Genomic DNA, 25,957 nt, shown 5'->3' on the forward strand with positions numbered 1-25,957 from the left:
AAATGAATGAAAATGAAAACACAACAACCCAAAACCTATGGGACACTGTAAAAGCAGTGCTAAGGGGAAGGTTCATAGCATTACAGGCTTACATCAAGAAACAGGAAAAAAACCAATTAAATAACCTAACTCTACACCTAAAGCAATTAGAGAAGGAAGAAATGAAGAACCCCAGAGTTAGCAGAAGGAAAGAAATCTTAAAAATCAGGGCAGAAATAAATGCAAAAGAAACTAAAGAGACCATAGTAAAAATCAACAAAGCTAAAAGCTGGTTTTTTGAAAAAATAAACAAAATTGACAAACCATTAGCAAGACTCATTAAGAAACAAAGAGAGAAAAACCAAATTAACAAAATTAGAAATGAAAATGGAGAGATCACAACAGACAACACTGAAATACAAAGGATCATAAGAGACTACTACCAGCAGCTCTATGCCAATAAAATGGACAACTTGGATGAAATGGACAAATTCTTAGAAAAGTATAACTTTCCAAAACTGAACCAGGAAGAAATAGAAGATCTTAACAGACCCATCACAAGCAAGGAAATCGAAACTGTCATCAAAAATCTTCCAGCAAACAAAAGCCCAGGACCAGATGGCTTCACAGCTGAATTCTACCAAAAATTTAGAGAAGAGCTAACACCTATCTTACTCAAACTCTTCCAGAAAATTGCAGAAGAAGGTAAGCTTCCAAACTCATTCTATGAGGCCACCGTCACCCTAATTCCAAAACCAGACAAAGATGCCACAAAAAAAGAAAACTACAGGCCAATATCACTGATGAACATAGATGCAAAAATCCTTAACAAAATTCTAGCAAACAGAATCCAACAACATATTAAAAAAATCATACACCATGACCAAGTGGGCTTTATCCCAGGAATGCAAGGATTCTTTAATATCCACAAATCAATCAATGTAATACACCACATTAACAAATTGAAAGATAAAAACCATATGATTATCTCAATAGATGCAGAGAAAGCCTTTGACAAAATTCAACACTCATTTATGATTAAAACTCTCCAAAAAGCAGGAATAGAAGGAACATACCTCAACATAATAAAAGCTATATATGACAAACCCACAGCAAGCATCACCCTGAATGGTGAAAAATTGAAGGCATTTCCCCTGAAATCAGGAACAAGCCAAGGGTGCCCACTCTCACCACTACTATTCAACATAGTGTTGGAAGTTCTGGCCACAGCAATCAGAGCAGAAAAAGAAGTAAAAGGAATCCAGATAGGAAAAGAAGAAGTGAAACTCTCACTGTTTGCAGATGACATGATCCTCTACATAGAAAACCCTAAAGACTCCACCAGAAAATTACTAGAGCTAATCAATGAATATAGTAAAGTTGCAGGATATAAAATTAACACACAGATGTGTTTACTTTTGCAACACATATGACATTGGATGAACAGAAATACTGGGTTGGCCAAAAAGTTCTTTTAGGTTTTTCTGTACCATCTTACGGAGAAATGCAAACGAAGTTTTTATCCAGTTCAGAATTTAATTTGGGGATAAGCGTCAGCTGATGAAGGAAGCCTGGCACTTTAAATGTCTTTTAGAAGCTGAGAACAATGGGATATACAAAAGGAAGAGTTAATCTTGAGGATCTCTTAGGGGTGTAGATATAAGAGTTCAGAATGCTGTGGTTGGATTAATTAATTTCCAAAATTCTGCTGTGAACAGTATGGGGTGCAGTTAGTGGGGATTTTTCAGCCAACAGGGGAGCCCTAAGCTCCTCCTGTAAATGTTGGTGAAGGGAGAGTCAAGGTTGAGGATATGGGGTTTCCTTAAATTTGGGACTGGGAAAATCTTTAAACTTTTGTTACCACCCATCAGGTTGCTCTGCTCATTTTCAGTTCTCTCTCCTCATTTTTCCTTGTTAAGTTCTTTTTTTTCCCCTTCCTTTTCCTCCCATTTTCTTTGGAACTCCTCAGTTTTGGTGTCCTTTATTCCAAAGACTTAATACTGATATTGACATAGGTAAGGGGCTACCATATTAAAGAATTTTTTTTAAAAAAAATTGTTTGTTTTGGTAATAACTTTATTGAGATATAATTCACATACCATGCAGTCTTCCTACTGAAGTGTACAATTCAGTGCTTATTTTAGTATATTTAGTATATTCAAAGTCATGCAACCATCATCACTGTCTAATTTTAGAACACTTATAATGTGTCATCTTTATTTCTGTAGTTGCGAAAAGGGATGCAGGATATTAGGCACAGTTACATATGATAATAGTTATTGAGATAGATTTGTTGTTGTCCCTAAAACACTATTTCCTTTAGCAAATTGGTCTTAGAGGAAGGAAGACAAGAAGGAAAGCAAACAGAAGAGAATGTAAGGAAATCAATGACTCGACTGAGGTAGAATTTCTTACAGTGATGGTTTATAGTTTCTAAAAATCTCAGAAAACCTCTTGGCATGTTCTGATGAAGGCAACAGTATGATTTGACCTTGGACAGATTACACAATATATTTTTGTTTGACAACTTAAATCAACATTACATAAGTAGTCAGTTTACATAAACATTGATATTCCTTTTCCACATCACTGTCATAAAATACTGTAACATGGTGACTGGTGCTCCTCTTTAGCTTCTTAGAGTGAATTTTTACAAATGAAATGATTGTTAGTGACTTGTGCATGGTTTTGAGCCATTTGTGCCCTGCAATGCTCTAGTGCAGAGATTCCTGCTCAGATTTTGCATGGAGCAGATGTCAAAGACGAGGCTGCTTTTGACTTAATTTTGAGCAAATGTTGGGCTTCCTTTGTGGCTCAGCTGGTGAAGAATCCACCTGCAATGTGGAGACCTGGGTTTGATCCCTGGGTTGGGAAGATCCCCTGGAGAAGGGAAAGGCTACCCACTCCAGTATTCTGGCCTGGAGAGTTCCATGGACTGTATAGTCCTTGGGTTCATAAACAGTTGGACATGACTGAGAGACTTTCACTTCACTGAGCAAAGGTGCAAGGAGGGTTAGTAAGCCATGAGAAAGCTTTGAGAAAAGTAGAGGATCAAAGAAAAATAGAGCTCGTATCAAATGTCCTGAGGACAAGGGTTTCAGAGCCACCACCATGTTCAGATCTTCACGCTATACAAACCCTGAACGTCAGCAACAGTAGTGCAGAGAGCAGCCCACCAGAGCCTCTGAGCCTGCTTCATCTCACCTCCTTCCTTCCCTTAATGTTGTGATAGAAAGAACCAAAGTTGGTAGCCAGATTCTGGCTCCATCACCAGCAAGTTTTGCAATTCTCCTCAACCTATCTCTTTGAGCTTGAGCTTGTTTACTCAGCAGAAAGTGGGAATAATGAGATATCTAAGAGCATTACTGTAAACATTATAGATACTATACCTGAAGTATCCATGTACCACACACAGTAAACAATAGCCTTAGATCTTGTTTCAACAGCAAGCCAGTATTTTATAACCAGTTTACTCATTAGTCAAAACTAGATGGTGTTCAGGCAAGTTAAATGGTGTCTCCTTGTGCAGCAAAAAGGGATGTATGTGTGTGTGTGTGTTTTAAGAATTATGTCCATTAGGGACAAAACAGTTTGAAATTGAAAGCTGCAGTTACTTGACTGGTTCATTTGCCCAAGAGTCAGAATAAGATTTTTTTGTTTGTTTGGGGAGGATGCAAAAATATTGGGACCAAATATTAAAAAATAAGAGAAAAAAACCTTGCTTAACAACCTAAAGGCCAGTTTCCAGTTCAATGATTTCCATCCTTTAAGTAAAGCACTCTAATTACTTTATGTTGAAAGTCCTATTTTCTCACATGGTTTGAGGTTTTGAATGTGTTTATTTGTAATCTGTCACAAAGTTGTATTTTTTCTAGCTATTCTGTGTGGTCGTTAGTGAGCACCTGCCTCTTATCTCTAGAGTTTATGATTCTTTTGGGATAAAAGTCTAATAAGAGATGTACCTAAAACAAAGACACCAAAAAACTTGATGCTATCTTGTTCGATAATGCAAGCCTCAGTGCACCTTCTGATGTGACAAGACCATAGTCCTTTGATGGTAACACCAGCATGCATATGTTCAGTGAAAAGCTCTTGAGACCAAAGAACTGAGCCTGATGCGTTTCTTGGTCCCCACCCTGTACCTTCTTGGAGTGTAGTCAGAAGGCGGGTATCTGATCATTAACAGAAATTGCAAGAATGGGGGAGCTCAAGCCAGATGGAATATGTAGAGCTTCTGCAAGTGTGTGTGTATGTCTGTGATCTTGCACCTGCTAGGTAAGCAACCATCGCCCCCTGCCAGGTGGAGCCCCCTGTTAACAGACTTCTCCAGCCACAGGGAAGTGCCAGGGTCTCCCTTGCGTTTTTCTCTGGTTTGGTCTCTCCATTCTTGAACACCTGAAATATTAGGGGATTTTTGGCCTGCAAGACACCTGCTACAATTGCATAGATGAGCAGTTATGGGGCGTTTAATGGAAGGTGGGGGATGAAGTGAGTGTACTTTATTTGGGAGCATAGAACTCAATGTTATTTGTGGTTTTCTTTTGTTTAAGCAAGGCCCGAGGAGAAAAGACACAGACCAGCAGACTGAGCCAGACCATTCAGAAATTCCAAATAGAAAGATAAAACTGATCACTTACCAAGTGGTAAAAATATTTATTCACTCTTCAATCGCTTCCCTAACTTTCTGAATCAGGGCTCACCATTTTGTAACTGCGGCCCAACCATACTTAAGTTGAAACGAATCTCTTGAAAAGGAGGAGGAAGAGAAGCGGGGAGAGAGGCAGGAGAAGGAGTAGAATTCAGTTTCTTATTTGAAGACCCTAGTGATTGTTGCCAGTTGTCATGGTAACTTTCCTCCCCATGGTCAGTCAGCCAGCATCACTTCAAATTTTATTCCAACAAACACAGGTCTCCATCAGTCAAGCACACTGATGCTTTTTTTTCTTGGTATAATGGCTGGCCAATCGTTTCCATCGTTCACAGGCTTCTTCTATTTAAATACTCTCTCCTGAATTTGATCACTATATGAACCATGGCAACCACATCTAGAATTATGTTCCTATTTTTGGAGTGATATGAAACTTTCAAAACACCAGGAATCACTAGAAATAAAGGATCAATTTAGAGCCAGCTCTTAACTCCATATCAAGAAGATGAAGTCTGATTAAGCAGTTGACTAGTAAGTTGCAGAGAACACAGAAAAGCAGAATCTTTTCTCTCTTCCCAGCTCTGCTCCTGGTTATGTGTTATCTGACCTGTTCTTTTCTGGGGCTCAGTTGGCTAATCAGTAAAATGGGAAGACTGGACTAGTTGGGTTCAAGGGCTTTCAGGTGTTTCAGAATGAGGAGGATGTCAGGAAGGTGCATGTACAGGCTCTCGAAGGCAGCTGAGGAAAAAAGGGTTGGAGAGCAGACCTTTGAACATCACACTGGGAGAACACAAGCCAGTGGGCATGGGTTTTATTTTAACTTGTTGCAAAATTATTGTACCTATGGTATTATGAACAGATTGTGGATTTTAACATCTCATGTTTTAGGGGGTTTATCTCCTACATATACACTGAAGAGTGAGATAGTAATTTGGATTATAGTAAGTCTCCTACATATGAAGCTTCAAGCTCAAAGTTTCAAAGATGTGAAACTGTGCAATTGTATATCCAATCATGTGAAACTGTGCAATTGCATATCCAGTCATGTAAGTTAGTTCACATGTCTGGCCTATATTGTTATGGGTGTTCGTCCTCTATGAGTGGTTATGCTTTTGTGTACTTTGCAGTACAGTACTGTATAGAGTATGGTAGTGCCATGTCTTTATTTCAAGCCTGGGATGTCTGGAAGCAATCATAAAAGTGGCGATTGATAGTCGATTGTGTTAATTGGATACCTAGGCTAAGTTTGTTGGACTTACATGTAAATTGGACTTATGCATGCTCAGAAGGGAACTCATTCTTATGGAGCAGACTTACTATATCAAAATATTTAGGAAACACAGCAATGCTCCCTCCATGTGATCTTTCTCCTTTATTTTGTTCTTTTTTTTTTTTAATCCCCTCTTCTCAGTATTATGGATTGTAGCCTACCAGACCTCTCTGTCCGTGGGATTTTCCAAGCAAGAGCACTGAAGTGGGTTGCCATTTCCTTCTCCAGGGAATCTTCCCAACCCAGGGATCGAACCTGGGTCTCCCGCATTGCAGGCTGACGCTTTACCCTCTGAGCCACCAGGGAAGCCCTATGGGAGCATAGAGGACCCATAAATAATACCCTTGGCCTCCCTGGAGTAGCCTGCTATGCAGAAGGCTACAGACTGCCCTGGGAGAATTTGAATTGGGCCATTTTATAGAGGTTTAATTAGAATCAAGTCCTATTTATTTAAACAGCATTTTATTTCATCCTTGCTTCAGCCTCCTTTTGTTCCTATTCTGTTCTTGCTTGGGGGCTTCTTTTGAAATGGACTAAAAATGTACAAATTCTTTCAGAACATTATTTTTTGGTAGGTAATACACTTAGGACACTTTACTACCTTCAGTCTTCATGTCTTCAAAATCTTTGCATGATGTAACTTACTGGACTAAAGGTTCACATCTTATTCTTATTTTACCCAGCCACCTACCCTGTTTCTCTGAGGCATAAGCTGGATTTTGCAAGAAGTGAATTGTATTCAAACTAGTCTACAACAAAGCCAAATATACCATAGTGATGAAAGTAAAGAGACCCAAGAGCTGAAATGTTAAAACCTGGTGATGCTTTTCCAGTCATATCCCACTTGTAACCTCAGTTTTGTGTCTGTAACATAAGCACATTGTGGTATATGCTCTGTTGTGGTATATGTCTGTTCCCACCTGGTTGTAACATGTGGACATGTATTTTTTCAAAAAGATATAATAAGAAAAGCAACATAATTTAAGATTATATGTAGTTTTGTTCTCTTTAAATGATCAAATTGTCTCTAGAATGTTTTGAATCTCCAAGGATATTGGCTCAAAACTAGTTCACTAATACTAGGGTGTGTACTGGGAGTGTTCCTAACACTGACAGGTTATAAAATCTCAGGATGATCATCGAAGATGTTTGTTGGATATTTGGGGCATCCTTACTGCTGTATTCCTGCCTTCTGGCTGGTAGAGAATACATAGTTCCACAGAGGTAAAAGGGAATGTAATAGTCTGCTTGATGAAAGCAGCTTCATTACTCTGAATAGTCAAGGCTTTTCAGTAAAATTTGTGACTGACAACCCCCAAACTGGGCTTCCTATTTTATTGTCTGAAATTAACTTTAGACTCTGCCTTGAGAACACTTAGATCTGAAAAATAGGGTCTGTGTGCTGTTAGTTAGCCCTCATGGAGGAACTATGGCATGGTTTATACTCATATTCTTTTTTTTTTTTTTTTTTTAAAGGCTATAGCCTTTTTATGGGCTTCTCTGATAGCCCAGCTGGTAAAGAATCCGCCTACAATGCAGGAGACCCTGGTTTGATTCCTGGGTCAGGAAGATCTGCTGGAGAAGGGATGGGTTACTCACTCCAGTATTCTTGGGCTTCCCTCGTGGCTCAGCTGGTAAAGAAAGTGAAAGTGAAGCCACTCAGTCATGTCTGACTCTTTGCGACTCCATGGACTGTAGCCTACCAGGCTTCTCCATTCATGGAATTTTCCAGGCAAGAGTACTGGAACGGGTTGCCATTTCCTTCTCCATGGGATCTTCCCAATCCAGGGATGGAACCCGGGTCTTCTGCATTGCAGGCAGACGCTTTACCCTCTAAGCCACCACGGAAGCCACCTGCAATGCAGGAGACCTGGGTTCAGTCCCTGGGTTGGGAAGATCCCCTGCAGAAGGAAAAGGCTACCCACTCCAGTATTCTGGGCTGGAGAGTCCCATGGACTGTATAGTCCATGGGGTTGCAAAGAGTTGGACATGACTGAGCAGTTTTCACTTTCACTATAGCCTTTTACAATTTAATTTTATTCATCTATTTTACTTTTGGTTAGCTGGGTCTTCATTGCTGTGTATGGGCTTTCTCTAGCTGCAGCGAGCGGGGGCTACTCTCTAGTTGTGGTGTATGGGCTTCTCTCGTTGTGGGGCACAATCTCTAGCACACAGACTTCAGTAGTTGTAGCACATGGGCTTAGTTGCTCCATGGCATGTGGAATCTTCCTGGACCAGGGATTAACTCCATGTCTCCTGCATTGGCTGGGGGATTCTTAACCACTGGATGGCCATGGAAGTCCACTCACAGCCTTTAACAGAATGAAGAATACGAGAGCAAGGGCTATGTGATCTTCTCGATAACATGAAGGAAATGGCAACCCACTCCAGTACTCTTGCCTAGAAAATTCCATGGATGGAGGAGCCTGGTGGGCTACAGCCCATGGGGTTGCAAAGAGTTGGACACGACTGAACATGACCCTACTTTTGCTTAAAAAAACAATGTTCAATGGATTTTAGACTGTCCTCATGTAAATGTCCTTTTCCTGTAATGAATAATGAATATGGGGCAGAGAGAAAGACCAGGGTGAAGCAGGAAAGATGTATGCTGCTCTATGGCAATGGGCCAAGGAGGAATGGGACCCCCCTCCCAGCCCCAAATCATAGGCTTGGCATTTCACAAACCTGGGCTGAGGGTCCCCGTTCCACCATTTATTAATTGTGCATGTGGAAAAATGTCTTCTTTTTTTGTTATTTTAATAATTTTATCTCCCAAGGTCTAATCTTTTCCCATCTGTAATTTGAAGAAAATACTATCTATCTTGTGAAGACCCTGTGAAAATTAAATAAGATCATGTCAGTCAAACTAACAGGCATATGGTATTTTCTCAACACCCAATAGCTGTTTTGTTATTATTTAGCAAGGCATGTCACTGCCCAAGGTGTCAACCTCACCTAAAAATGAGATGGTTCAGTATTCACTTGGGTCCTTCCTAAATATAAAATTACTGTGGTAGAATTTCCCATACTTGTTTGGCCTCAGAAACTTTAAAAAATGCTAAGGTACTAATAGAGGTTATAGTCATTCTTTAGAACATAAATGTTTGATCAATAATAAACACCAAATCACATTCAAGCATGTTCAGACCTGTGATCGTCATACATATGGACCCTGTTCATACACTTGCCATTGCCTCCTGTGGCTTCCTGTGTCACACAGCCAAGGATCTTAGGCAATTTGTGTTTATTCCCTGAGAGGGCACCTCATTTCTTATAGTATAATATCAATTTTAATTATATACATACATTTAGGTGTTTGCATTCTTAAAAAATACACTTTAGTTGGTTTTTAGAAGAAAAGCTTGTTAGCTTCACTTTTTTTTTTTTTTTTGGTGTGAAGCATCTATTAACAGTGTTCATCAGTAACCAACTGGGCATGCTTCACATTCTCTTTCAGCTAAAGCAGTGTTTTCTAAATTTTTGTGACAGAGACTCACAGCAAGAAATACATGGTGCCTTACAAGTGCACACATGCATACAAATGTGTATAATTGGAATCAAGTATTTCATGATATAATGCCCTCTTCTAAAACTGAACGCTCTATTTTTCCATTCTTCTATATTCTATTCTATTTCATCCTATTCTATCCTAGTCTGTTCTATATCGTATTTAAAGTACTGCTGATCAAAGCCCTCTACTTCGATTTCCAGACCCACTAATGGGCAGTGCTCTCAGTTTGAAAAAGACCTAGGGATTAATCTAGGAAATGCATGGTGTTTGTGGCTCTCCTTTACCCAGGTGGGGGTACTTCTTATGTTACACTTCAAGTGTGTTTGAAATGGAACCTTCTCTAACCTCTGAAAAGCCTGTGGAGGGGGCATTACCCAGGAAGGGTCATGTTGCCCAGCTGATGAGAGGCAGCTGCAGACCCCCAGGCTTCGAGAAGGGAGCCTGCAGTTGTCCCGGAGAAAAGTTCTCAAGGGTGGTAAGGGAAAGAGGGTTTGCAGGGTATGCCCACCCCCTCGGGACCCAGGAGCACTGCTGGGGGGTGTCCCTGTCCTCACATCTCCCAAGATTTCCACGGTCTGCTTGTCATATCTGCTCCTCTCCTGGCAACCAGCCTGCAGCTTTCCTTTGCCCAAACCTTCAACGTGCTCACATCTCAGCTCAAACACCCTCCTCTATCCATTCCTTTCCCTTCTAAGGTCAAAAACATGCTGCCTATTGATCTGTCATATCTTCCTGAAACTTTTCTTACCAATCCCCAGTATCAGCCTCACCCCCATCCCCAGGACTGAAATAGATACTTCATTTCTAGCCAAGACTGCCTTCTTAAAAAAATTACAGAGTTCACCAATTATAACACTTGTTGCTGTCGTTTAGTCACTAAATCAAGTCCCACTCCTTGTCTCCTTGTGAGCCCATGGACTATACCTGCCAGGCCCATGGGATTCTCCAGGCAAGAACACTGGAGTGGGCTGCCATTTCCTCTCCAGGGGATCTTCCCGACCCAGAGATCAAACCCTCAACTCTTGCTTGGCAGGCCCACCAGGGAAGCCCATAAGACATGTTGCATTGTATTTAATTATTTTTCTTTTCCACTAGACTGTAAACTTCTCCTGGAAGGTAGAGACTGACTGCTTTGCTCTTGTTTTATCCCCACATCCTAGTACACCCCTTCACCTATGGTGCTGGTGGTGGTGGGTGTTCAGTCACTCTGTCACGTCTGCCTCTTTGTGACCCTGTGGACTGCAGCATGCCAGGCTTCCCTCTCCTCCACCATCTACTAGAGTTTGCTCAAACTCATGTCCATTGAGGCTTCACCTATTATTGTGTCCAAAGTATTTGTCGAATAAGTGAAGTCATGAATAAAACACTCTTATTTCATAAATTGCTTACCGTGGGCTGACGTTGCTTGTTAGGAGTCATCTGCATTCAAGTATATCTCCTCATTCAACCATTGTAATAAAATTGTGAGGTGGGGAGGGAAGATGGAATTATAGTCTGTTTGTAGATTAAGAAGCTGAGGTTCAGAGAGGTGAGGGAGCTTCTCTGAGGTTGCACACCTGGCTGGTATAGAAGGGTTAGTGTCAAAGCTTTGGATTCTGTGCTGAGCACAGTTCACACACAGAGCCCCATTCTCACACATGACCTTCAGAGTTGCAAATGAAAATCTCACTGATTTGTCCTCATTGTTGTAGGTTTCTGTGAGACATGAGCAAAAGGGCGCACACAGACACACAAGCTTGGGTTCAAGACTGAGCCTGTTTTACTGATAATGGAAGCTACATCCCCTGAGAATTCTAGAAGGCATTGACCGTAGCAGAAGGACTTCAGAAAATAGAATTTCTCCTTCCAATCTGGTTAACCCTGACCTCTGATTGCATAGAATTTGGAGCCAGAGTTACCTTCAAACATCAAGGAGCCGAAGTGTGTCTGTGCTGACACGCATCCTGCATCCGAAAAGTTCAGATACATAAAGAGATGCTTTTGTATAATTCATGTTATTTACTAGAATGATTTTACTGGCCCTCTGAATATCATTGTGTTCTCTACTATAAATATGCATTCAGACCCTTTCCAAACCACTAGTCATTTGCCCAGCGGGCCATAAAAGCAATGTATCATGTAACCATGTATTGGGATGAAATTTCCAAAGCACTCCATTTAGGCAGCAGGCCTTAGTGGGTTTGGGGAGCTGTAACATTATCCATTTAATTATACATTTGGACACCCTGAAAAAAAAACCTGTATTATTTACACAATTGCCTGTAATATTCTCTCCAAGCTGTTAGACCTGAGTCAGAAACCATTAGAATGCTAATCGAGAGAAGAATATGAAATATATTTCCTTGGTGCAACTGCAGCAAATTTTGTAGACACTTTTATTTCAGCCACAAGCCTTTTTCTTTTTTTTTTAACCCCCAGACCTTCAGTCTGAAGGGGGCTCCCACAGCTGTGGCAGGAGTACTACCTAGACTGCTAATTTGGGAACATAACATAATCAGCCCATATTGACTCTATTTCTCAAAGACAATGTCTTGCACAAAGTGTGGTACATTATATTTGAGAAGCACCAAATTGTTGGGATGGGCAAGTTAGTTTCTTTGGGGAAAAGGCTTTGCTCAAGGAGATGATGCTGGCAGGGATAGACTTTGCATTAAATATTCTCATTTTTTTAAAATTGGAGGATAATTGCTTTACAATGTTGTGGTGGTCTCTGGTGTACATCAATGCAGATCCATCATAATTTTATATATACACATATATATATACACACACACCCCCTACCTCTTGAGCCTCCCCCACTCCTGTTCTAGCCTCGAGGTCGTCACAGAGCTCCCTGTGTTATACAGCAGCTTCCAGATAGTTATCTATTTTAAAATAGTCTCATTTAGATAACTACTTGAGAGACACAGAGAATGTCTCTTTCTGGATCCCAGGCATTCTAGAGTGTGGTGGAGCCCAAAGCTCTGTATTTCTTTCCTAATATTTTTTTTTCCAGTATATATCTCTTATTTTTTTTTCTTTTTTTTTTTTTCATTTATTTTTATTAGTTGGAGGCTAGTTACTTTACAATATTGTAGTGGTTTTTGCCATACATTGACATGAATCAGCCATGGATTTACATGTATTCCCCATCCTGATCCCCACTCCCACCTGCCTCCCCATCCAATCCCTCTGGGTCTTCCCAGTGCACCAGCCCTGAGCACCCGTCTCATGCATCCAACCTGTGCTGGTGATCTGTTTCACCCTTGATAGCATACTTGTTTCAATGCTGTTCTCTCAGAACACCCCACCCTCGCCTTCTCCCACAGAGTCCCAAAGTCTGTTCTGTACATCTGTGTCTCTTTTTCTATTTTGCATATAGAGTTACCATTACCATCTTTCTAAATTCCATATATATGTGTTAGTATACTGTATTGGTCTTTATCTTTCTGGCTTACTTCACTCTGTATAATGGACTCCAGTTTCATCCCTCTCATTAGAACTGATTCAAATGAATTCTTTTTAATGGCTGAGTAATATTCCATGGTGTATATGTACCATAGCTTCTTTATCCATTCATCTGCTGATGGGCATCTAGGTTGCTTCCATGTCCTGGCTATTATAAACAGTGCTGCGATGAACATTGGGGTACACGTATCTCTTTCAGATCTGGTTTCCTCAGTGTGTATGCCCAGAAGTGGGATTGCTGGGTCATATGGCAGTTCTATTTCCAGTTTTTTAAGGAATCTCCACACTGTTCTCCATAGTGGCTGTACTAGTTTGCATTCCCACCAATAGTGTAAGAGCAGCTACATGGTCCTATGCACCTTATGGGTGCTGGCAACACAAAAGCAAACAGAAATAGTTCTTGTCTTAGAGGATTCCAGTCTTTGGAGAGGAAGCATACAACAAAGCAGACAATTATGCATGTTCATCAGGACGCTGACTTAAGAACCAAGACACTAGTGGCATGGTCCAGCCTCAGAGGTTTTCAGATGGGGTATTTTTGCCCCAGCATGTTTTCCGAGCCTCCCTGGTAAGCTTCCTGTCTCTCTCCCCTACATTCTGCCCACCCCAGCCAGTCTTTAGCTCTCATTTCTGCCTCAGACTTTGGTCATGCCCCTCCTTCGCTCAGACATGTACTGTTACATGGCTCTGCATGTGGCTTGATTTTCCTTGACTCCTACTACCCTCTGTAAAGGGTTCTTCAGTTAAGATTGTTGGGGCTTGATGCTGCCAGAAACATATATATAGTTTAATATCATATGAGACCAGAGAATTCATAAATCTCTGCTTTTAGTATCTGATTTATCTCCAGTAAGCAATAATGACTTTTAATGACTTTGAATGACCATGTATTTGCATAATGGATAGACTCTCCATTTGTTTTTTATTTTGTTGTCCCTGCTTGCTGCTTTGTATTGTTATATTACAATATGGTGGATATTTTCCTTAATGTCTTGTTGCAAAACAGTTGCCCTGTTATGTAACATTTAGGTAGCTTGCTTCATCAAAGTACAGAGTGTGTGGAAATCCTTGGAGTACAAAAGGAGACCTGGGCCGTTGCCGTGATAATATCAGAAACCCTTCTTCTCACTTCTACTGATACTTGAATTGTCATGGAGCCAAGAGACACAGCAATAGCACTGTCAGCAAAATGCACTGAACTTGGAATGACAAATGTTGACTCATGATGGGTTACAAAGAGGGTATAGGATTTGGGGGAAAATATAACCCAGGTGGTGTAGCAGTAAAGAATCCACCTACCAATGCAGGAGACACAGGTTCGATCCCTGGGTTGAGAAGATCCCCTGGAGAAGGAAATGGCAACCCACTCCAGTATTCTTGCCTGGAAAATTCCATTGACAGAGGAGCTTGGGGGGCTACAGTCCATGGGGTCACAAGGAGTCAGACACAACTGAACACACACACATACATTTGGTTTAACATGCATGAGGAGAGATTTGCTGTTTCATAATAAACGTAGGAAAGATTTGAATAGATCATGGACTATTCTTCCTGGAACCTTTGAACTTAAGAAGATTTTGCCAACACTGAAATTTGCCTTTGTGGATATTTTTGGGGTTTGAAAAATCAATCCATGGATCATTAAATGGATCCTTCATTTCTGATGCCAAATAGACCCTACCATTCCATAGCCATATGATAGATGGAAATAATTTAAGAACTTTTCTAAGATGCAGTGTCCTCCTCTGTATCATAGGAAGAGTCATGACCCCCTTGTGAGGTAGAATTAAGGAAGATGACTTCAGTAAAGGACCAGATCCAGTTCTTGTATATAGTAGGCATTATATATATGGCGTTGTTTCAAGATGCTTTATTCATTGAGTGGAGTCCTAGGTTCACAAAATTCCACTGTTAACTATAGGTGATGATTTTTACGATCAAGTATTTTTCTTTTAACTCTGCTCCAAAGAAAGGAAAGAGGGAAGGAAGGGAGGAAGAAAGGGAAAGAGAGATGTCAGATAATAATAAGAACAGAGAGAGTATTTCAAAGTGTGTGAAAGGTCACATTTCTTTGCACAGGAATCTATTCCTATCTCTCAGGCTGGCAGGCCGGCCTGGCTATGTTGTAGGGATCAGAACTCCAGTGTTTATTTGTGCAGTCCTCACTTTAGCTGGCAGCTGCCCCAGTCCAGGAATTTTATGGCAGGAAATATAAAGTGCTGTTGGATCCAGATGCTTTAGAGTCCTGGGAAGCATTGTTCTTTCTTAAGAAAGAAAAAAAAAGTATGAGGGTGAAAACCAGCTAAGGACAATTAAGCTTCATGGCCTTGATCTTATCATATTGCATCTACTCTTACCAGTTCTTAATGACTACAATGTAATAACATCTTTAAAATTTATTGAGACAATTAGAATCAAACAGCTCTTTTGACCCCTAGCTCCTTCAAAGTCACATGATGCCCCGAGAGAAGTGGAGCCATGAGACAGAAGTCCTTTTTGAGGTTTTTGTACTTTAATGGGCATTTTGTTTTTTAATTTTTAAAAGATTTTTTAAAAACAGTGACCATTTAAAAATATTGAATTTGTTACAATATTGCTTCTGTTTTATGTTTTATTTTTTTTGACTGAGAGGATCTTAGCTCCCCGGCCAGGGATCGAACCCACACCCCCTGCAATGGAAGGCAGTGTCTTAATCACTGGGCCACCAGGGGAGTTTCTAATGTGCACTTTAGATTTCCAAGTGCCGTGAGGAAAAGGGAGCTGGGTTGTAGGAGAAAGACACTAGACTTCTGCTCTCAGCTTTTCCTGTAATTTGTGTGCTGATCTGGGGTTGAGGCTACAGGCTGTCTTCTTTGACCTTAATATGCTCATATGTAAAATGGGAATGGATCCAAGATGCTTCCATCTCTAAAATCCTGCTTTGGAAAAAAAGAGAACTCTCGTGAGTGAAAACAAATACTTTTCTGAAGGTGGCTACCTACACCGTTGACCTCATCCCTTAACAGGATGCTGCTGTGTCCCAAGCGCTGGTTAGATTGGCAGTGGAACATGTGACTTCTACATCCAAGCCACAACCTACTGACAACAAGGCTGAGCATCCCACTGAAAAGTAGATCAGGAGGCCAGTGACCTTGAACCTGCATGAGGGAACTGATGAATAGGAAAATGATGGACAGAACTGACTCACTTGGAAGCTGAACCCAAAAACCAGGAGGTCAGTTCAGGATTGAGGCAGAGGGTGTGGTTTCCAAATACGCTGACATTACGGCAGAGCTGGCGGTAGTTGGGTCCAACAGAAGAGACTGGAAAAAGCCAGGAGAGGTGTTATGATTGACACTTTGTGAGAATCTTGAGACACATGCATGAGTGAGTATATACGTGTGCACAAATGCACACAGAATTACTTTAGGGCCCAATTCAAGATCATTTAGTGCAGAGATTTAGACCTGAAAACTCTGAAGTTACACTTGTTCAGTTGCTAAGTCGTGTTTGACTTTGCAGCCCCATGGACTGCAGCATGCCAGGCTTCCCTGTCCCTCACAATCTCCTGGAGTTTGTTTACACTCATGTCCATTGATTCGGTGATGCCATCTAACCATCTCATCCTTTGTCTTCCCCTTCTCCTCCTGCCTTCAATCTTTCCCAGCATCAGGGTCTTTTCCAATGAGTCGACTCAAACTTAAATTGCTGTGGGACCTTGGGTAACTCATTTAAATTTTCTGGGCCTCAGTTTTCCCACAAGTGAAATGTAGTGGAAACTAATAGTACCGCTGATGCTGTGGGATTGCAGATACAGCTTGTTGCATAATTCCTGAAACATAGCTTGATAATTTTGTGCCTTTTTACTATTATTATTTTATTCATTACATTTATATGTACCCCCTAGAATAAAACCCTTTTCCTTGAGGTAACACAAATAGTTCTTCCCTTCCTTGCAACTAGGAAGTCTTAACTAAGGTAAACTCTCATTCTTCCAGTGCAAAGAATTTTATGGCAGGAAATACCACCTCTCTCTTTCTATTTCTTTCTAACTTTGAAACCTGTTTCCTTTCCAGCCAAAAGAAATGATCCTTATACTTCAATGCTGATCTCTATCTCTCCTTTTTAATGAAAATTTTGATTAAAATATTCTGATTTTTGTCTCTGCTGGATTTTGTCTGCATCCAAACAAGACTTTGTGGAATTGTATCTGAGAGCTATTTCAACTACCATAATTGTATGGTGTTTTAATAGTGGTGTCTGTGATATTTCATGCTTAAATCTTCCCTCTCCCAACAAAGTATAAGCTTTTTGAGGGTAAGGGCTATGCTTTGCATTTATTTATTTCCTAAAGTGCTTAATATAATGTGAGAATTACCAAGGGAATTTCAGAAATTTATATTATTAGATAAACTTGGGTAAACCATGAAGACTTCCTCCAATAAGCAGTTCTTCCATTTCTGATTTCACCTTTGGCTAGCCCATTGAGCAATTTCACAATATTAATTTAATAGTGGAAGACTTGAAGGTAAATAAGTTAAAGAAGTCCAGCACATCTGGTTCTCCTGTTATATATGCAGCTAAAAAACTGCTTCAGGTTAGGAAAATCATGTCTACTTTCTGAACCTCAGTTTCAACATGGGGCTAATTGAAGCTGATAGATGTTTTGATCTCAAATTTTTCTGCCATATAGATCTAGTATCCATGAAAAATTATGACTGATTTCCTTATTTTCATTCTTTTCTAAAACTCCTTGTGTTTATGTTAGTCACTCAGTTGTGTCTGACTCTTTGCAACCTCATGAACTGTAGCTTACCAGGCTCCCTTGTCCATGAAATTCCTCAGGGGGACTTTCCAAGCCAGGGATCGAACCCAGGTCTCCTGCATTGCTCTTTAACAGGATTTATTTGTGTTTGGATCTTTAGAGTGGTCCCAGAGGTATGTAGTATGGTGGTTAAGATGAGGGCTTTAGGATCTCAGACCTGGATTTGAATTCCACCTCTGCTTACCTACTAGCTGATTTTTAGCAGGTCACTGAACCAGTTTGATCCTCAGTAATAAAACCTATCTCTGCTCTTTGGTATGTGGACCTAAAGTGATGATGTATATGAAGCATAAGTGTTTAAAAGATTGTGGTAAAGGACAGAGCTTGGATTATAAATCAGATCTGTGTCTCAAACCCACAGGGCTGAGCATCAGCCATACCTCACTGGGCACTGTGTATTAGGGAAGGTTTTTCTTTTTACTTGGTTGCACTGGTGAAGGGTAAGATACAGCTGATCCTTAGAAAGGCTTTGCTTATTGAATGTGGTGAATAGGACATGCTGGAGATGCAGTTAGTGTGGGGAGAGGGAAGGTCTGACTGAGACTAGATAGAGAAACAGCAAAACATCAGCAACAGCCTTGGTCTTTGCATTCAGCCTTTATTGAATGTAATGCCTCCATGGTACTCAGCATCTAAGGCCTTGAAAATGACTCTCACAGGGTCTTCCCTCTTTTGAAAGTCAGTTTATGCAAATGAATGGTCTGTGGACCATCTATGTGACCATAGTAGATTTCTCCCACATCTGCAATCCTGTTTGCTTGCCTATAGAAGAAGGATGCTAATAATTACCTACCTCATAGGAACTTAAGAATTATAATTTATATGACTCTGTGTTGGTGATGGACAGGGAGGCCTGGCAAGCTGCAGTCCATGGGTTCTCCAAGAGTTGGACATGACTGAGTGACTAAACTGAAAGAGGTCAGAAAATATTCTGCTTTATTCTTATCATTATCCATGTAATATGATAACTATGAGTGAAGTGGACTGACTGACCGCCCGTAGAGTCACAGGGAGGAGCTGGCTAGATGGGCTACAGCCCAGATGCCTGTGAAAAACCTTCCTGAGCTGGGGTAACAGCCTGGGAAGCGTTTGGAGGGATGGCAGAGTGTGTTGTGGGATCTCCAAGTATTCTGAACACTGAGGCTTAGGCTGAACATGAGCTGAGAACATGGGGGGAAAAGAGACAGAAAAAGTAGGACAGCATCACATCAGGCTTTGGTTGAAAAATTTTTAAGTCATGAGTGTTCCCTCTGCTTATTGGCTAAACCAGGAGGCATTTCCAGTCTTCAGGTTCTTAAGCTGCATCTGACTTGTGGTCCAAGATTCCATGGGTCACTTAATATCTCTGAGGCTCAGTCCACCTAATGGTAACATGTTCTGCTTCTTTTTTTCCCGTTTCTCTTTAAAAAAATGTTAATGTTACTATCACAAAGTTAACTTTATAGAAAAACTATCACAAATGAAACCAACCCTGAATATTCATTGGAAAGACTGATGTTAAAGCTGAAGCTCCTATATTTTGGCCACCTGTTAAGAAGAGCTGACTCATTGGAAAAGACCCTGATCCTGGGAAATACTGAGGATAGAAGGAGAAGGGGGTGGCAGGGGATGAGATGATTAGATGGCGTCACTGCAAATGCCAGGAGATAGTGAAGGGCAGGGAAGCCTGGTGTGCTGCAGGCCAGAGGGTTGCAAAGAGTCAAACACAACTCAGTGATTCAACAATAAGAGTGGCATAGAGGAAAAAGCCTTAAAACTTTAATCATGGCTCTTCCACTGTTTCAGATCTATCACTGTTAACCAATCTGCTTTCCCTCAATGTGGGGGTTTATAAATCTCCTTGCTACTGCATCTAGGCTTATGTTCTGCTTCTTTATGTGATTGTCGCCCCCAGACTGTGTGGTAGGAGTACATGTGGATTGTAGGTGCTATGCAAGTACAATTCTTTTTTTTTTTGCCACACCACACAGCACATGGGATCTTAATTCCCCAACCAGGGATCGAACTTGAGCCTCTTGCAGTAGAACCATGGAGTCTTAACCACTGGTCTGCCAGGGAAGTCCTTGAATATTTTTAATTAAATATTGGTTCATGACACCATATAATATATTAAAAACAAAATGCGTCATGTTTTTTTTTTTTTTTAAAGATTTTGTTCTTTTTTTAAAATATTTTTTGATACGGATTTTTTTTTTTTTTTTTTTTTGAGTCTTCTTGAATTTGTTGCAATATTGCTTCTGTTTTATGTTTTGGTGTTTTGGCCTCGAGGTTTGAAGGCTCTTAGTTCCCAGACTAGGGGTTGAATCATCACCCCCTGCATTGGCAGGTGAAGTTGTAACCACTGGTTTCCAGTGAAGTCCCAGCATCATATAATCTAGATATTTGATCAGGATAACAGATACAGATATTTGAAATGTAGCAGTCATAATAATACGACTCTAATAGCAACCATCTTTTGAATGTTTATCAGTGCCTCTGAAATGAGTCCTTTATAAATATGGCCCCCTTTAATCTTCACAACATCTCTGTTAGATAAATACCACTGTCCCCCTTTATAGATGAAATAACTGAGCCTCAGAATGGTTAAGAAAACTACCTGCAGCTGCACAGTTCACGAAAATAATACAGTTGGGATTTGAATCTGGATCAACTCAAGTTTTTTGTTGAGTTATGCAGAGGAAGCAACCAGATTGGGAACCTGGATGTTCTGGGAAAACAAGGATGTGGAAGACGTGTCTGGGCATCATGGGCAGGCATGATGCTCGGGGGCAAACTGCATCCAACAGCCTGATATTTGTAAAAAGAGGGATTAATAACTGCTCGGTAGATTAAATTCCACCTTATTTATTTTTTTCTTATCCTTCCCCCCTTTATGTTGACTTTAGAATACAACCATAGAAATAAGAAAGAGAAACTTTTATATTCACAAGTGTTTAAGATAAATGTGTAATTCCTATGTGACCAAGGGGAAAAGGGAGTTTAGGAAAGCAACTTCTCAAGGTCACATGGCTGGCCAGTGACTGACCAAGGGTTCTGAACCCTCATTCCCAGCCTCTCTCCACTACAAGGTGCTATTTCCTCAAGTCATCATTATCACAAACAGCTCCATTCTCAAAGCTGTTTCTCCAATTCTCCACTTTTCATTTGAAAATAATACTGTCTCCACTAAACTGAAAGCTGAAACTGTCATCTCCCAAAAGGGAGCGTTAAATTCATTACTAATGCTTAAAACTCAATTCAGGTATGTTCAGATACCAACCCAGGTGCTGAAGTGAGACACCTAAAACCATCTCGGTGCTGTTTGCTCATTTTATTGGCCCCTCCCCTCTCTCTCCCCCCTCCCCTAACGACCATCAGGAATTCACATTCTGGAGGCTCCTTTGTGGCAGCATGGGCAAGCATCTCAATTTCCAGACATCTGGCTGGTTTCAATCAATGAGGCTCTAAACAACCACTCCTGGGGCTGCAGAGCTAGTGGTGGGGATAACTGGATTCAGGATGCACAGACAGCAATAAGCAACCAGAGGGCCTCTGCATTCTTTTATTCATGAGAATCTTGGTTTACACTCCCAAGGCTTGGCTGGGCAGCGGGAAACGTGAACACAAGGCCTTACACAGCTAACAGGGCTGACAAGTCAGCTTAGTATAGGGCTAGTAAATCTACTTTCTTCAGAACCAAAATTCTGCTTCGTGACTACAGGATAACAGAATACCGACAAACTTGCAGAGCAATCAGGACAAGAATTGGATGTACAAAGTAGGGGAGGAAATGTCTTTTCTAAAAGAGAAGATAACAATAAGAAGTTCTCTTCTTTGAATAGTGTTTTGTAGTCAACAAAGGGCTTCCCAGGTGCCTCAGTGGTAAGGATGCTGCCTGCAATGCAGGAGATGGGGGTTCGATCCCTGGGTCAGGAAGATCCCCTGGAGAAAGGAAAGGCAACCCACTCCCGTATTCTTGCCTAGAGAATCCCATGGACAGAGGAGCTTGGTGGGCTACAGTCCATGGGGCTGCAAAAGAGTTGGACATGACTTAGCAACTAAACAACAAATCAACAAAATGTAATTGCACAATGGAGAGAAATAGCCAGAAGCCCTATGGTTAGATTGTTGTGTTCCCATCCAGCTCTTCCCAATTATAAGCTGAATGAGCCTGGGCTAGATGTTTAAACTTCTGTTGTCTTACTTTTCTGGGGATGAGAAACCCTCCCACTACGTTCCTATTAGAACTTTTGTAAGGATTAAATAGGGCCCCCAGGTAGCACTAATGGTGAAGAATATGCCTGACAATGTAGGAGACGCAAGAGACTTACTTGAGTTTGATCCCTAGGTTGGGAGGATTCCCCTGGAGTAGGAATGGGCAACCCACTGTAGTATTCTTATCTGGGAAATTCCATGGACAGAGGAGGCTGGTGGGTTACAGTCCATGGGATCTCAGAGATTTGGACACAATTGAGCAAGGATTAAAAAAGATCCCGCGTAAGCAGCGTTGAGAGACTGCTACCTGGAAATGCCATGCAAATGTGCTTGCTATTATTATTTCAGTTGTTCATTACAAATGGCCAGCAGAGCAGAGTAGATATTACTGACACTGGGTAATTATTAGCCAAATCCACTTCACCTGCCTTCCCTCATCGAGGTTGAGAGAAAACTACCAAAACTTTGCATGCCTTCCAAGCAGCACGGTAGCCTAAACAATAAGATGTTTGCCTGAGCTTTCCAGGGACTTGCAGTCAGCTGTGTCTAGTTTAGGCTAAGCTGGTTAAGACTGGGCATGTGCAAATCTCAGCTCCTTGACCTTTTGATATCAGAGGGCCTCAGGTCAAGCTGAGCGCCTCGGTTTATTAAAGGCTCTCCCCACACCTTGGACTGCCTTGCTGCATTTTTCCTTATCCCATAAATGCCACAAGCACCTTGCCTTCTGGGAAGTGGATCTGGAGTCCTTCTGTCTCCTTGACTGGCTGCCTTTGTCAAAACCCCTCTCTTCACTGCAAGCCTTGGCGTCTCAACAACTTAGCTTGTTGTGAGTCAGGAAAAATGAACCTGGTTTAGTAGCGTTACCTCCGTTGGAAAAATGGAAGCTCGAAGCGATTAACAAGTTTAGAAGTGTACCAGTAGTGAGTGGTAGAGGTGAGTTAAAACTTAGCTTCAGTGCTTTTCTTTCTTCTTTCTCTCTCTCCTTTTTTTTTTTCCTGACTCACCGTGAGGCTTGTAGAATCTTAGTTTCCCCAATCAGGGATTGAACCTAGGCCTCAGTGAAAGTGATGAGGCCTAACAACTGAATGACCAGGTAATTTCCCAGTTAATTCACTCATTGTGAATTGAGCCCTTACTCTATGTGTGAGCCACACTGTTGAAGACTCAGAGATATAGCTCGATATATAGGTATTTTCTCAAAAGTATTAGAGGCTCACGCTGTGAGGCTGTCACAGCTAACGCCATGACAGGCAGCCTAGATTAGGAGTAGGCCTGGTTTCCCGGGGTAACATAATTATCAGGCCACCTGGAGCCAGCCAATCAACATGTGCCTAGCAAGAAAAAGGGAACCTATCAGGGGAAAGCTGAAAGCCCATGAAGGACTGGGCCAACAAAAATTGCCTTGCAACTGTGTAACCAATCCATTTGTGCCAACTACCTACTGTGTAACCAATCCGCTTGCGCCAACTACCTGCTGCTTACATTTGAATAATTGTACCCAATAAATACCCGAGAGAACTGGGGCTCGGGGCCTTTTCGTCCTCACACCCTTGGTGAGGGCGGGAGGCCCTGGCTCGAGTCAGTAATAAATTCCCCTATTGCAAGTTGCATTGTCTTGAGGAGTCTTCTTTCCTGATTGGGGATCCGGACTACGGGCAGAACAATGCTTACTGCCTGATACAAGCAAAGCTGGAAGTGATTTGGTGGTATGGATGGGGTAAGCTTTCAATAGCAGGCCTTCACTACTAAGCCATGGTTTTGCAAGATTTAAGTGATGGAACACTAGAAACCATGAAGTTTTGCTGTTCTTTGGGAAACACTGAATTCTTGAGCTGTTCCATGAATGAAGGAGACACACTATCAAATTCACACTATACTTGGAAAGTTTAGTTGTAAAATTTCAGGCTCAGGAGGAGTTGAACTCTCCTGATTCAAAGCCCATGCCATCTCCTACTGGCTATTTGGCCTAGAGTCAATTAATTACCCTTTCTCTTTGCAGTTCTTTTATTATTTTTTATCAGTTTTATTTATTTTAAAATTTTTATTGGAATATAGTTGTTTTACAATGTTGTGTTAGTTTCTATGGTATGGCAAAATGAATCAGTTATCAGTATGTATATATTCTCTCTTTGTTGCATTTCCTTTCCATCTAAGTCACCGCTGAGCATTGAGTTGAGTTCTCGGTGCTATCCAGCAACTTCTCATTAGTTACCTATCTTATCCGTAATACCAATAATGTATGTGTCAATCCCAATCTCCCAGATCATCCCAACACCCCTCCACACCCCATTCTCCCCTTGGTGTCCATATGTTTGTCCTCTTAAATGGGGATATGGCTCCGACCTCCCCTTAGAGATAATGAGATAATGCAGCATTACCCAGTCTTATTTAAACCTTATATCCTCTTTCCCAAAAATCCTGATTGCCTTGCTGCAGATAGCCTGCAAGACCCTGACATAGAAAATGACTGCTTTTTGATTTTTAAAATGTTTGTTTTAAATTTTCCCTTGTGGCCGTTCCTGAGGATGGAGGGCAGGCAATAACATGGTGTGTGATTGTGACTGCAACTCTCCCCTGCCCAGTCATGGGTAAAAACAACTGGCATTTGTAAATCTTTGGGGCCTGTTACTGAGTGTATTCTAAAATCAGCTGTCTAATGGAATTTTAAAAAGTGTTTATTTAAAGCATATGCTGTGTGCTCAGTCACATCCAACTCTTTTCAGCCTAACCCCCCAGGTTCCTCTGTCCATGAAATTCTCCAGGCAAGAATATTGGAGTAGGGTGCCATTTCCTACTCCAGGGGATCTTCCTGACTCAGGGATTGAACCTGTGACTCTAGTGTCTCCAGCATTGGCAGGCAGAGTCTTTACCTCTTGTGCCACCTGGGGGGAGCCCATTTAATGCTTACTGTGTGTTACATGGGGCTTCCCTGGTAGCTCAGTCAGTAAAGAATGTGCTATAGTCACTGAGGAAACCGGTGATTAAGCCAGATAAGGCCCACTCTCTTATATAATGTATTTTAGTGGAATGACAGGTAACAAACCCATAAACAAATAATAATTTAAAGCAGTAATATATGCTCTGAAGGCTGGAAAATAATGGTGCTATGATAGTTACTACTATTGAAATGGTAATAATACTGATGATTGTAGCCAGCAAGAGAGGACTGAGTATCTAATAGGCAGCAGTGTGATTGCTCTTCTTTCACTTATCATAAGTCTTTATTTTTTTAAAAGGATCACCTTTTTCGCATTTCTTAGATTAGTTTTATGGGATTCTGGTTTGGAAAACCTTCATTTCCAGCAAACAGTCTTCAAGTGTAGCTTTCAGTGTTCCTGCCTCTAGCGTTTGCAGGGCCCTGGATAAGAGTGCAAATGGAAGCCCACATACCATGTGTCTAAATATTTAAGGATTACAAACCAAGCTAATAAACGTTCAAATCTATCCTCCTAGCTTGACAAATACAATGTCATAACAATGTGCAAAGCCAGGTTTGGATTTAGAACTCTCAGAGCCTTGGATTTTTGTGCTGGAAAGTGGTGGCCTGGGGAGAACTGGCTTCTGAGAACCACATTCTTTCTCAGCCCTGAAGCAGCAAGAGGCTTTGCTTGAAAGATAGGGACTGCAACCCACACCCACGAACACCTATCACTTGGGTACCTCTTGGCATGCCCCTTAAAAAGTCTGGACCAGAAATTCCAGAGTTCTTGGTACTCAGCAAACAAAGAAGCATGAAGTACAGACAGAATGACTAGTTATCCTTAAAGTTACTTCCAACCCTGACATTTCATGATTCGGTTTTTGGTGCTGGAATTTGGATGATCTGAAACGTGCAAAATATTAATATTATCTATGCATGTACATGGTATTTTGTCTAGGGAGAAGTGTGCCTTGTGGAAAATTCTTAACAGTGGCATAGGAAAAACAGCATTGGGATCTATTGTATAGACATGTCTTGTCAATAATAATATTCACTGATCTCAAAAGTCAAATTTCACAGCAGGTAAGAGTAACCAAGCTCAGAATTATGGGCAAAATATTTCCCTTCCATGGACTTCAGTTTCACTTGTGAAAATACTAAGCTTTGGATTCCAAGTTTCTGCT

General features: G+C 41.1%; 1 long non-coding RNA gene across 1 annotated transcript in view; it reads left to right on the forward strand.

Moving 5' to 3' along the window:
• Window positions 1-25,957, forward strand: part of LOC133042265 (uncharacterized) — a 301,029-nt gene that overhangs the window by 182,141 nt on the left and 92,931 nt on the right. The window lies entirely within an intron of this gene.

The sequence above is a fragment of the Dama dama genome, chromosome 21, assembly GCF_033118175.1.
Source record: "Dama dama isolate Ldn47 chromosome 21, ASM3311817v1, whole genome shotgun sequence".
Taxonomy (NCBI): domain Eukaryota; kingdom Metazoa; phylum Chordata; class Mammalia; order Artiodactyla; family Cervidae; genus Dama; species Dama dama.